Source organism: Nylanderia fulva, unplaced genomic scaffold (assembly GCF_048542155.1).
Source record: "Nylanderia fulva isolate GAGA-0341 unplaced genomic scaffold, ASM4854215v1 Scaffold17, whole genome shotgun sequence".
Taxonomy (NCBI): domain Eukaryota; kingdom Metazoa; phylum Arthropoda; class Insecta; order Hymenoptera; family Formicidae; genus Nylanderia; species Nylanderia fulva.
Window position 1 is genome coordinate 235,042 of NW_028189945.1, and position 15,178 is coordinate 250,219.

The 15,178-nt window shown below is 37.0% G+C and overlaps 1 protein-coding gene across 4 annotated transcripts in view; it reads left to right on the forward strand.

Annotated features, from left to right (window-relative positions):
* The window catches only part of tyn (trynity), a 202,517-nt gene that overhangs the window by 147,529 nt on the left and 39,810 nt on the right, over positions 1-15,178 (forward strand). The window contains exon 1 of one of the 4 annotated variants that reach the window (XM_029312335.2): positions 8,324-8,616. The exons of the other annotated variants lie outside the window; for them this stretch is intronic. The gene's annotated coding sequence lies outside the window, so the exon portion shown is untranslated. Of the gene's footprint in view, positions 1-8,323; positions 8,617-15,178 lie in introns of those variants that run through there. 4 annotated transcript variants of the gene reach the window in all.

The following is a 15,178-nucleotide window of genomic DNA, read 5'->3' on the forward strand; positions in this document are numbered from 1 at the left end:
GCGCGATAAATCGTATTAGTTAGACTCATTCCAGGGCAGGGCGAGTTTATTGCATCGCGAAGCACCGCTGTTAATCAGCTATAACTCCCCTAATGATTAGAACATATGCTCATTTATTCTATTACAAACGCCCAGGAAAGCGTAGAGGGAATGCTAAGGAAGGGCGTTCGACGGATACTTTATCAAGGTAGAAGCTGACGTCTCGTTAGATTGGATTGTCTTTTTTTTTTCTCGGCAAACTTTAATAAATTCAATTAGTTTAATCTCTTGTTACCGCTGATGGGTGCTAAAAGGTGAACGTCAAGAAGCTCGTTTCGAATCTTACTAATTACACGTCTGACAACTCCATTACAGCATTATTATTTTGGGACGTCTAAATCTTGCTATTATTCAGCTGGCAAATTTTTATAGCGTAATTTTCTTTCTTATCGATCTCTAACTCAGAACTCCATTAATTTGACATCAGTTACAATCGTTAAGTTACACAAATACTGCGCATAGAGGTAACAATGTAAATGTGAGTGGGCGATGATGAAAAGCGGATAAATAGACATTATGAATATAATAACTCGGGATCATCATACTCATCCTCGACTCGAAACATTCCTGATCGCGTGAGTATTCGAGGATTAACGCGTCTCGTGGATCATAGAACCGTGACTGAAGGATCTCGCCTTTTCTTCTGGCACTCGCTTCCTCAACGCGCATGTCTCGCGGCGAACGATCGAGCGAATCAAATGTGAACCCGGAGTTCAACAACAATGGCGTAATGTCCGATCCTAACGAGCGTGGCGGGATCGGCTGTTGCACTCACTGCGCCTGTTCAAGGTGACGCTTCGCGAGTATTACAGTTTTTGCCTGTAACGCCTAACGACTCGCGCCGCGGTAAGCAGAGGAGAGAGAGAGGGTATGCTTATAATATCTGAAGCTAACAACGCGTAAACAAGCGTTTTGTTTCAAGGCGGATGCACGAGTAAAGGAGATACGACCTATTTCTTGCAGTAAAATAATCAATGGGTCTGACTTATAACTACAAATTCAGGCATGAAAAGGGTTAGTAAGATAGGTGCATCAAAAAAATTTGACAAATTTTTTTTATTCTTTGAAGGACTGTTTCAGTCCTTTCTCAGTATATCAATTAGTAAAAAGAATCTTAATTAGTAAATACTCTTATTCTCCATCTCTGCAAAGGCTTACTAAGATATATATTAATATATCTTAATAATTTTTAAATAAAATTTTATTTTAATAAACTTTATGTTTATATACTTAAAATATTTTTTTAATATATTATATATAATATATTAAATATATAATTATTGTGCATGAAAATTTTGTATACTTTTTTCCAATTGATACGCCGAGGATTCAGAGACAAGACCGAAACCATTCAAAATAAATAAAGAGAAAATTAAAAATAATTTTGTCGCACTTAATATCTCTGGACCTGGCTTTTATTAGCCCTTTACAAACCGGAATTTATATTCTTGCAGCAATATCTAATTTTTCGAGATTGCCTCTCGTTTTCCCTTTTCCTCTTTCAATTCATTTAAAATACTATCGCATAATTCGCTACGCGATACGCAGCCATAGGGCCGACGGTCGTAAAATCCCGAAGGGCACCACAGTTAGGCAGTTAACCCCGTGGTGACCCCGTTGCCACACACGCCGCTGTTTCCTGACCTGTGGCCAGGCGCGTTTTCCACGCCCACACACACATACACAAACACACAGCGCAACACACAATCGCGCGCAACAAGCTTGTAAAGCACCAAATGCCACAGTTAGACTGCCGATCATCGTTGGAATAACTTCGCACGATCATCGGCGGAATACGACGGGCTGAGAAAGACGTAACACGGCCGCCTGATCCCTTTCGCCGAAGTAAATGCGCGTAACACTTTCGCACGGGATAATGATCGCGTGCGGATAAACGCGTCTGCATCTCCCGATGCAGTGGCCGCTGTGTAAGGATGCATTTACACAATGAGCTATTAATATATATTTATTATGGACGGACGAGGAAGCCTTTATTTTGCTTTTGCTTTACCCAGGTGTCAGAGAACGATATTGTTTCGAGTTTTCTATATACGAGAGAGAAAAGTCTGCCATGGTAATTTTCATGACCATGAAAGAAAACTCGCTGCATTTTTCTCTTGGAGAATTAACGTTTGATGCTGTTTACGGATCTCGATTATATGTAAATGAAAGAAAAGTTATTAACACATATTTTATTCCTCAGCAATACACTGATGTAAACTTGATTTCATTAATTTTATAGAAAGTCTTTTAATGTCTCCAATTATGGTTTTAAATTGGCTGGAAAAACTTCTCTTTTTTCCTGTAACTTTGATAAATTATATAATTTACAATATAATCTTCCATCTCTAATTTTAATATTGATTATAATATATATATATTCTGCAGTTTATAATGAATGTCTCAATTTATCACCAATTTTTAAGATTTTAGTCTTGTTTAGATTTGAAGATAAATATTTGCTGAATATAATTTGAAATATATTATTATTTAAAAAATAATATATTAATATATTATTAAAACATTTTGTGATGCAATCTATAATTAAGAGTATCGTTTCCTAGTAAATATTTTTAGATATATATGATATATCAATTTTCGTATCTCATTTTTTCTACAGTAAACTGCAAATTCAGAAGTCGCAAATTTTTTTAGATTTTGTAAAAATATCATTTGAGCTTTACTTTAATGATTTTTGTTTTTTTGCCCATTCAAGTCAAACGCGCGCTCAAACTAGGCATTTATTATATCGTTAACAACAATTATACATCTTTCTTACACCGTTGCAATATTTATGGCGTAAGCTCGCGAAAATGGTAGCCGTGGTTTATTGCATTCAGTAGCTTCGTCGCGATTCTACTGGTCTTCTTTAGCATTGTTTGACCGTACGAGGTGCTAAAACCACATGAAAGTTTTATGATGCGCCCCGCGAAAATTATAGCCGAAGACGGGGATCTGTCTTTGCGTAAATACTCGCATCGTAACCAAAGCGCGTCAAAATTTATAGTTAAGTCGGTTATACGATCCCCTTTATTATCACAATTAAAAGGCTTGAATAAATGGTAGCACGACATTGCATCAATATTTTCTCGTTATTTTAATGAAAACGCTTTTCTCTCGCTCGCTCGCTCTTGCCGAAACACAAAAAACGTGCATCTTAGAGCGGGACCAGCAAAATTATAAAACTCTACATTTAGACACCTAACTTCGCTCGATCTGCTAGGAATGTCCATTTACATAAGTAGCATATGGGCATTGCGCATCAGATTTCCGAGCACAAAACGCTACAGTTAGGCACTTAAACCGACCAACGTCGCTGATTTCGGTTGTCCTCGTGCTATACGGTTCTCTTCATGGTCGATGCCCACGTTGGTGACCGTGTAACTCGTCGTAGATCGCGCGATTCTTTAGTTGTGCCGCCACAATTTATATACATTTCCAAAATAGGATCGCTAATTTTTATCGAGCCCCGTTATCCCTGTGCGTTATTCGAAACTTCCTAGTTAATTTTTTTTTAATTAAAGTCTCCGTTGAAGCGCGTCAACCCGTCAAATATGTTTGTTAAATTTATCAAAGTATGTCTCGAATATATATGATCTTTGCGTCGAATCGCTGCGAAGACTCATCGTTAAAGAAGAGATCAGCTGTTATATCTTGCCTTTAATGATTACACAGTCAGCACAACATGATTGCTTTCATAGAAGATACATCGATAGATAAGCCAAAAGAGAAAAGATATAGCATAAAAGAAGAAGATAAAAATTTTAAGCTGGAAAGAAAGAAACTGAATGACGATGCAAAGTACAAAAATCCGTTGAATAATCAACGGTAGTCAGCCAAAATTTAACCGTAAGTTCTACTAACAATAAATTACAACTTAGTTAAATGTTCTTCACCATTCCGTTGTAACCTTATTCGCTTTTTTTCCGGGATGTTTATCTCTCTTCCTCTGAATGACCAACTTAATATGAATCCACGGAGGAAGCTTCATCATTGCTTTCACACCGTGGATCCGCGATATTATATATAATATCTCGCAAGAGATAAAAGTGTGACTTGTCATTATTTGTCCTCTTTTATACAATTACGTATAATTACTATCTTATTTTAAATCTATATATCGTTCTATCTATCTATCTATCTTTCGTCAATCTTCTGTTCTACTTAAACAATTAGAATGATATTTCAGCGAACGTGGCCGACCTCCCGTGGAAACGTAGATGAACTCGCGCGTTAGTTTCCCTCGGTTTTCCTTTGACAATTCCCGTGCGAGTCGGTAACGATGCTCGCGTGTGTATAACGACTGGCATTAAAGCCGAGGATCTTCAATTTGCTCCTCGGGATTTTCTTAGGAAAAAGCACACTCTTGCAACGGGGTAACGAGTCGGCAATATTGTTCACAGGGTTTCTTTGCTCCCTGCAGCTTTTAACAACATTTCTCATAATACACCGTTTTCCGCAACATACAGCTATATGCATGAGATATAATATTGTATAATAATAATAAATGTAATCGTAAACTCGGAGTTTCACCAAACTCGCGCGTTATGACTTAATCGTACGTCCAATAAAAACATGAATATGAAGAAAAATAAAAATTATATCTAATATATATGCATGTGCCGTTACTTTCGTTAAAACGCAAGGTGTGTTTTCGCCTCTTTGCAATTTCATTGCGGAAGCTTTAAAAAAGTCATCGCATCTTTACTTCAACCTGCACTCTCGCGTCCGCCGATTGCACAGTCGTTAAGAAAACCGACGAGTTTCTTTTAATTCAATTAAATTTCCCCAGGTCTAATCTTAATCGCAAGATTAAGCAATAACAGATAGCATAAATTTATGATGACCATATCGACGGAGAGTGCTTCCTCGATTGGTACCAGTCTTAACAGTTATTTCGAGCATGAAATTGACGCTTTTAAGAAATCCGTTTGAATAACCGTGACAAAATGTTTCCTTTTATTTGTAAAAGCCGATTTCTCGTCATTAATATGGCTTATAATTCATTCGCAATCCTCGTGATTGCATAATGATATAAATATTGTCCGGTTAAGGATCGTATGCTTAAAAGGTCGTGTGCGTTTTGGTGGACCAGATATGCTGGTTCAACGTTGGCTCGTAAATACAGATCGTCCTGCAATTAATCGACCCTCTGGCGTAAGCGAGGCAACGCGAAGGATGCGTCTGAGTTTCTCGACGCATAACACGACCCTCCAAAAAATAAGTTATGGCATCTGCTATGAGTATATATAATGTCTTGTCTTAGAAATTATAACCTTAAGCATTGATGAAATATTTCTTAGGTCTATATTAAAAAACAAGAATTATCACATACATGTATAAAAAAATTATACATTAATTTTATATATAAAACTTTTGGGAGACATCTGAAGATTATTTTTCACAAAACCGCGTATTTAATCTGCTGAAGAAAATATGTCGTAGCTTACAAAATATGATAATATATCTATATTATCTTTTCGATAATATTGCATGTATATATATTTAAATTTATTTAATTTTTATTTTCTATATTATAATTTTCATCATGTTTCTATAGTCAATAAATATATCAATTTGAGAAACAAAATTCTCAGATCTCAATTTTCATCAAAAAGAGAAAAATTTTTTCTAATATACATAAGATGATTAAAGGAGTTGAACATGATATGCTTATAAATAAAGTTTGTGTTTTGTATTTTATCGAAGAGAGGATAAAGATTTTAGTTGTAAAAAATATAAAATATATATAACATTTTGTATTAAAAAAGTGTAATCTAAAGCATCTGAGACATTGATAAAATATGTTTTATGTCTATAAAAAGAACACGAAAATTATAACATGTACAAAAATTATAAATACACTCACTTAAAAAAAGTGGTACACTTAAAATTTCGGAAAAATCACCAATTTCAAATGACGATAATTTCGTAAATAATAAAGATAGATAGGTTTCTAAAAAATGAAAATAAAACTTGGAATCTCTACTTTAAGAATCTATTCATTTTAATGTTGCGAGATAAATTTATTACAAATGGCGGATGACAAAACGAGAAAATGCAAAATTAAAAAATAATGTCCGAGTTTGCCAAGATACATTGCGTGAATCAAATATTGCAACTCAATGGGATAAAAAGCATATGATAGTACAGAGTTTCCCCTTTAAAATGCTTTTTTATTCGTCTCGATACAATAATTTTTCGCAGAGTTATTCGCATTTAAAGTAAAAAGCTGCCTTTTTATTTAAATGCAAATATCTCGGTCAAAAATCATCGTATCGAGATGAATAAAATAGCATTTTAAAGGGGAAGTTCTGTACTATCATATACTTTTTATCCCATTGAGTTGCGACATTTGTTTCACGTCATGTGCTTTAGTAAACTCGATTTATTATTTTTCAATTTTGCATTTTCTCGTTTTGTCATCCACCATTTTTAATAAATTTATTTCGCGACATTGTAATAAATAGATTCTTAAAGTAGAGGTTCTAAGATTTATTTTAATTTTTTAGAAACCTTTCTATCTTTATTATTTACAAAGTTATCGTCATTTAAAATTGGTGATTTTTTTCCAAATTTTAAGTGTAGGTACCGCTTTCTTTGGAACGAGTGTATAATATATAATTATATATAAGTTTATGAACATAATTTTTGATATAAATCTGAACATAATTTGTCACATAATTTGAAAAAAAAAAAATTATTTAATTTAGCTAGAGAATCACGATTCTACTCCAAGACTCGCAAAGGGAATAAAGAGGATAGTTATTTCGGTTGGCATTCCACCGCGGCGAATCCCATCGACTCCCTCAAGTTCGTGGATAACAGCCTCGCAGACCGACAGACTGACGATCCGCGACTGCCATTTACGTTTACGGTTTGCTGCATAGATGCTGCCGAAGTTACGAGTTTCTTCCTCTCGCGCGCGAGCGACGTCTCGAAAAAAATCGCCACCGTGAACTCCGCGCTTTTATAGCTCGCCTAGAAATTATACGTTCGGCAGAGTACAACCTGTCGAGGTGACGTTTATTACCTTTATTTCGGCGTTCGATTTATTATATTTCAATGTGAATTATCTGAATTCCGTACATATATTATATACCGATCTCCTCGTGCATGCTGCGATCGGGAATAATATTGCACGGTGTAATGGCTATTGCTCGCATTATAAACGTCGCTCGTTAACGAACGATGAATATTATTAGCGTAAATGCATATATATATACGCTAAATACCGTATATATATATGTCGCTCGCGGCTTTCACGATACCGTCAAAGTCTGCCGAAAATTGCCTCTCACGCTTGTCTAATATAATCATTGCAGCGTGAAAATTTTTTTTCAATCACCATCTCTATCCTCTTTAATTTAATATAAAAGGCACGAAATTCATTATTAAGTACATTATTTTTAATTCTTTTAATGATCTTCTTTTATATTAGGAAAATATTTTTATAGTTTTTTTTTTAAATTGAGAATTTTGTTTCTCAAATTGATATATTTAATGACTGTAGAAACACGATGAAAATTATAATATAGAAGAGAAAAAACAAAAAGTAAGTACATTTATAAACTTGTGTAGAATAACATACTATTATCGTCAATATAATAAAGATATTCTGTCATATATTTTTGTTATTTAAATCATGTTTAACTTTGATAAAACGCCACTCGTCGAGAAATAGTGGTTAGGAAATGTTAGTTTAAGGAGGCCTATGTCTCGGTCGTGCGCGCCGAACCTTCTTCCTACTATCTTGAAGAAATATTGAATTGAGTCGAAAGAACAGTTATGGAAATATTATGATTTGGAATTGATTCCTCCTCGCATATACCCGTCACATTTCTACCGTCATTATACCTTAATCCGTATATATACAATATGTATACCTGACGCGTATATAAGCAAGGTCAGATTTTTCTCTCGCCGCGATCATCATCATCATCATCATCATCGTCATCATCGGTCACATATATCGTCGGTCGGGCGCGATCGAAGAGGAGAACAGAGGCGCGACAGAAAGAGAGGGAAAAACGGTAAAATGTCACTGTTCCCTAATTACGGCGAGTAACTAGCCGGGCTGTAGGAAGAGAGGCGCATTGAAACATCGCGGCTCCGCGGAGGCAGCCGATCCCCCAGGATCGAGCCAGGGTACCGCTAGATCCGCGGGCCAATCCGCTGACGCCTTTAACCGGCGTTCTCCAATCGTTCTCCAGTTATAAGCGGCAAGCAGCCGCGACCACCACTCAACCAGCTTGGTTTATAAAGTCAGGCGGATGCGCTGCTTCGAAGACAGAGCCGTGCCGACAGTCCAGTCAACAGGAGCGTCCTTTTTTTTTTCATTCTTACATCAAAGGCGGATCGGACGTCGAGTGTTTTAAGTCGCGTGTGAGCTTGGCCCGGTAATTTTGGTGGAGAGATCCTTTATCGATATCTCTGCCAACGAGAGACAGAAAGAGAGAGACTTTGCGGGTTCGACAAGGTTTCGGTACCAAGTGATTGGAACTATCAAGTGATTAGAGGGAAACGAAGGGTGAACTTGGGATCGCGCGGTGAATCTGTGGTGAATAGCCGGCCAAGGTACGTGGAATTTTCGTGCTGCTAATCCTTTTTCTAGTGCGAAAAGTGTTTTACGAGAAGGAAGGCACGGCCGGCGAGGTACCTCGACGTGATAAAAAGAAAAAAAAAGTGTCAACGGCCAAATGGTTCGTTGAGTGAGAGAAGCCTGCGGATGTGGATCGTTCAACGATCCCTCCCGCATCGGGTCGCGAGATGTCGAGAAGTGATAACACTTGGAGAACGTGCGAAAGTTCACGGCGAAGGTCCTCCTCGGCGGTGCCTTAGGTGGGGAAAAGGTTCGATCGGCCTCGTTGCTTGAACGGCGATGTATTTCGTAGCAGTGAGAGGCTGTTATGTCATATAGTGCTCCGAAAGACGGATGGAATAAACCGATATAATTTGCGGAGAATTAGAGAATTATATTTTTTTATCCTTTCAAATAAATTCGCGTATCTAATTAATAACGATAACGGTGGAGAATCGCGTTCGATCGTGTAAAATATAAAGTTTCACGCCGACACTTCTCGCGGCCGCCATTCCCACGGTGAGAGCTCGGTTCAAAGTCAGGGCCGTAGCTGTTGAACAACCGCGGTAATCGCACGCGGATGTTACAAAAGCGCACAAGAACTGCGCCCCTCTTTTCTCGAACGAAAGAGAGAGAGAAAGATCTCTCGCGCGCGCGTCTCTTAAGAATGAGATGATTAATACTCTTGTACTTGCACCGGTACCCGTTAATACTCTTACACATCGCGACCTGGCGCAGTGTTGAAATCCTTAACGTTTAACGACGCGTCGTGTCTCTTCTCTTCAATTGTATATATTTATATTTAGAAAAAAAGGAAGAAACTTACATTGTGCGAGTGTTGAGCCCTTCGTTAGTATCCCCCATAGACATACAAAATGCGGTTGTGTAAAAGCATGGCGCTTTAAAGGATTATTGTTGCATATCGTGAGCCTTGCGATTTCTTTAAAATGCGAGACGGGTGCGCTGTATAGCTGAGGGCGCGAAAACGAAACTCATCTCTCTTAAGCGGTGTGTGACGCATACGCACAGCTCGATTCACGGTCTCGTTCACGGCGTTGATTCGCTTCGCGTTCATGGATTAACCTTGCGCTCGCGTAACGAATGAAAGAGCGAGAGAAAGAGAGAGCCTCGATGCAACGAATGAAACAGCCCTTCAAGGACGAAGAGATTATTCTTAGTTGAACGCGAGAAAATTAATGCTCGGAGACTCGAACGTCGCGGTACAACTGATTTGTGTATGTCGAGCTTTTCCTGTAATTTTCATTTAATAGATCTGTCGACAGTTGTGCAAATTTTATGTATCATTTAAGGAAGAAAATTATAGAAAAGAGCATTCATGTAGTTGTTCCTTAAATAAGAAACGCGCGCGTTCGAGATAAGCCTTCAATTTCGTGTATATTCGACCTACGTGTCCCGAATAATTATGCTGGTACCTCTGTTCATTCGTCCATCGACCTTCTGCCTATGAGTCAAGAAACAGTGTAATTAGGATTCGTTTGCGAAATGAGCAATGGTTACATTTTTTTTTAGAAGAGAACATGAGAATTCGAAAATGACGCTAAAGGGAAATATATCTAGTTCACAGAGGAAGAAAAATAAATTCTCAAAGGCTCGATTATATTATATACTACGATCAATAAAAATATAAATGAATTGTTTGAATGAAATATACAGATTTATATATATATATTAAATATATAAACATATTTTTTAAATTATATTTATTTTATAATAAATTAAATCTATTTATCTATACTATTTGCTGAGCAATTGTGCCACAAGAATTTCATTGCCAGTTGTACAATACTTCCATGTCGAAGTTAGTTGACTTGATTCAGAGAGTTCAATGCCAGAGAAGCGTAACGTCTCTTCCGACATCCTTCGCATTGCGAAGAAACTTTTCTGTGATATTTATAAATTATTTTTTTAATAAACCATTTTCTACATAATTATGAGAATATATTGATATTTTTTTTTTAGTTTTACTTTTTTATTGTTCTATATTCTTTTGAAAAGAAATGCGAACGGATGAGATTTGTCACAATGGTTTGTGACTTAACACTTTTAAAAGAATTAAAATGTTTATTCAAAATATTGTACGTCTATTTAAAGAATGGGAATTCGATGAATTATGCAAACGTTTATGTTACACGTGTGCAAGCGACGTGACGAGAATATGGTAAAATTTTGCTACATTTACACCATTTGGATAGACATTCCGTGCAAAGAAAGAAACCGTAAAATTGTTGTTTAATAAGCTTCAGTTAATAGCAGTTAATAAGATCTTGCGAGGCTTGCACACACATTCATCTTTATTTCATTATTACATTAGTTAATTGAAGTATAATGAGTAAGATATGCAAAGGAGAGAAGAAATAAAGTTCAATTGAAATATTTTAAAATTATTGTTATCACCAAATGAACTTTTAAACGATGTATAATTATGAATTTGCATTTCTTATTAGGCGGCTTTTTAAGTAATCCCGCAACTACTTGTGAAATGTGTTTTAATTACTTATAAGATGCGTTTTAATTATCTACGTGTAACAGATAACACGATCTTGATTAATCCTCAATGAGGAGATGAAAATTGCTGCTATGTAGACAGATTTTCCGACGATTCCCATTATGCATAATAATTTCAATTGTGTGCTACATTGTCTTCCCACATTTTACCGCCGCGTTAACATATCGCCAAATATCGAGTAAATTACTGATTTAAAATTACTATTACGTTGATAATTACTGGTCTACTCTAATGAGTATCTTCTTGCAACGCGTGCTTTTCTTATATAATTTACTCTCTAGCGACTCTTCCGAGCGTAAAATTCAGCGATGCTCGTCTACTCACTGAATAGGAGGATTATCACACACATTCGAAATGATAAAAGCACGAGTAATTTCAAATTAATAATTTCCAATTATATCCGATTTTTCTTTCCGTTCATCGATGTGCCGTCTAAATGTTCATCATCAAACTTTTCTGGGAAAAAAAAAAAAACGTCTTTATTATAATAGCATATATATATATTATATTGTACATGAATTGCGTGTTTTTTTATTACCATGCGCTTCATATTTCATCTAACTATAACTGCTTCCTTTTGCAATATAATCCGCCAGTTTCCCTCGTGGTATTTATAGCACGACCATCTTTCGCGTTCTTTATCATAAAGCAACTTTTCTCGCCACCGTGCCTTCTCACTACCGCGTACGCTTATTAGTACACCTCAATTTACTCCGGTTATTACATTTGCCCCGACAACAGTCTCGTATAACGTCTGCAGAAAACTTCATTTGCTCACGAATCGCGCCGGATGGCGCTCGGTTTTATTGGCCGAGTGCCCCGAATGATTCCATGCAATTCCATCATCATGAGCGACCTTCTCGAGTATAGCGTGTTGTACTCAAGCGATGCACCTCGACTCGCGTTCATTATTGGCACAAGGTATCCTGATTTCTCGGAATCGGGCGTAGAGAGCCCGATATCAAAATCCCATTAGCGTACGCGAGATCGCGACAATAGACAATTTGAACGAGGAAAGGGAGGGCCCTAGGTCGTAGTACTTTATTTCTCAGGTGCAAAGTCACTGCGGCGTGACCAGCTCGCTTCTCTTCTTCATCATCATCATGATTGTCGTCGTCGCCAGTCCGATCTTTGCCGATCGAGAGATCAGTTTTTGCTTGATCGTACCCGATATTTCTGCTAAGGTAATAAAAACTCGAGAAAGAGAGAGATGGCTTTAATAAACGCGGCTATTTTTTCGCGTCTTGATAACGATCTAATATATTTTGCACATTAACATGAGTGAGCCATGTATATATATTATACCTTTAACGAAGCTGCATCTTCATAATATCGATATCGCGCGCGTTAGAAGAAATATTATTTTGCCCTTTAAAACCAAGAGCAATTTTATTAAGAGAAATGGAGGAGATTAATCTAGCGAACTTCTCCGGAATGTTGCTCGCGCAAACTTTGTTCATTTTAGCATTTTATGCGTAGGGTGTAGGTATCTTAGGAGAAGATGTGGGACAAATGGGACAATAATAATTCAGAAAGCTCCTCGCATTAGAGGATGCAGATGTTCCGAGACGTGCATCATTAATGATGCATTTGCACAGCTACAAGTCCGAGAATACATTTACGCGCGATTAATTTCAGGCACATGCGGGATTAATTTAAGGGATTTACGTGGCTGTCGTGTGTGATTAAACTTTGCTCGCAAATCACGTACGCTTATTCTCGCGTCGAGAAGTATTTTTCATGAGGGGGGAATTGCTGAAATTTCTATACATAGTATATGGATAAACTTTTGCATATTAAATATAAATATTTATATGTGATTATAAACTTCTATACATATAATATAGAAATTTATATGTATAATATGGATTATAACATATAGATTTTATATACAGAGTATATCTAAGTAAGTGCGAAAATTTTAGGATATGATTCTTTGTTCAAAATTAAGGGGGGGATTTCTTATATAAACATAATTTCCTCTTTTCCCTCTCTAAGGAGTTACACTTTTCTAAAGAGGGAGGTAATAATTCAGTTTTTATTATTTTTTTTTAATATTAATAAATATCCTTTTTATTATGGGAAAATACCCAAGTTTCATTTTTTAAATTTGTCTGAAGTTTGAGAAAAAAAATGTTTATATAAAAAATCTCCCTTAATTTTGGCCAAAGAATAGTCTCCAAAAATGTTTCGTACTTAGATACACCTTGTATATTTCCCTCTATTATAAAATATATTATATAAAATTAATTTTACAACAATATCTATTATATAATAATCTATTTCCTATTCCTATATATTGGGCCATACACGTTTCTATATCCTGTTCCTGTTAGCTGTACCCTTTTATTGTGCGATAGGTAGAGGTCTAACACGTGAAGGGACAGCAGCAGCAGCGTTAAGCCTTCTTTTTCGCGCGCGCGCATTTTTCATTCCTCTTTACCTTCGTTTTCCTTTTTCTTCGATGTCGTTGCAAGCCTCGCGACCTGCCCCACTATCTCGCGTTCGACCGATGGAGAATCTCGCAGGCAGAGGCGCCGCCTGGCCATTGACCCCGAGCTGCCAACGGCCCTGACCAAGACTCCGTTTAACTCTCTCGCGCGCACACGCTCCTTCCACATATCTCCATCCATCCGCTCTCGTATCGTGTGTAGACAGATACCGACTGGATATACTCCGTATACTCGCATGCGAGATCGCCATATGCGAATTCGAATTTTTTTCAATCCTTCCCGGGAGAGTGGAAGTCAAATTATGCGCCCCAACTTATTGGGTATAGCGTGATCCAGGTGATTTATCAATTTCGCTTTTTTAAAAGAATGAGAACTAATATACCGGATATCTGCAAGGAAGGAAATCGCTGTTTTCCTTCTTCTTTTATACACGTCTTGTTAGGTCTCGAGAGAAGACGATATCCTGTCTTATTAAGAAAATTATAGGTTTCGCTTGTTTCTCTGCATTCTTTCGTGGCGAAATTTCGAGATTCCGAAAGACGATGCATTTGCATTTTTCAAACGCATAGAGAGGATCGCTCTCACACACATGTGGCCACTCCTCCTCCTTCTCCTCTGTGTCATTTCAGTTGTTCTTATAGTGCAGGTAGAGGAATGGGACCAATAACCGTGGAAAGAATCGTCCAGAAGTTACGGCGTGCTCGAACAGGTTGTATCTCGGTTGACTACTCGTTTCTATGCAGGTGCTCGTCCATCTGGTCTCCGCAGGAAGTATCACAGAACGTAGTTTGAAATTAACTCTCCGCAGTGGCACGCGAAACGTATCGGGAATAATGAAATATCGGAGATTTAGATTAGTCGCGTGTCTCCGGACGCGTATAATATCGCACAAGTATGCGAAAATTGGTGACTGAATTTTCAATCCGCGATAAAATCTGTATGGGTACTTTCATCTCGATGCGAGTGCTCGATTTTCCGCAACGACAGCATCAACAGTGTATTATCCTCGGATTATATCGGGAATGGAAACCGGTATAAAACCGTTATGTCAATATGTTTCGATTTTATATAATATAATCCAAGTAAAAGTCAAGCGACGATATTATAAATGTTACATTTTTATTTATATATTTATATATACAATTTATGTTAATATTTTTATATTTATGTAAGTATAAATATAATTACATAAATTATATATATATATATATAATTGTAATTATAAATACAATATTTAATTAATGATTATATATTTATATATAATAACAATATATGCGACGAGCCGAAATTTTCTCAGAAATCTGGACGATCGATGCGCTTGTAAATAAATTCGTAAATGCATCCCTATGCTTAACTAGCTATAGTGGTCTCGTGATCTGACACGCGAACGCTTTATTCGAGACAAAAAACAGACTGGTCGAGGCTCTCGTAAGGTAGTAGTGCGTAAAAGATATGTGTAAAGGGCGAAGGAATGTTCTCCCGAGGAGAACGGCGACACGAAGACAGTGACCGACGTTCATTACTCTAAACGCTCAGCACGTTTTAAAGTCACTTCCTGACTTCTCTCTTCGGTCGCAC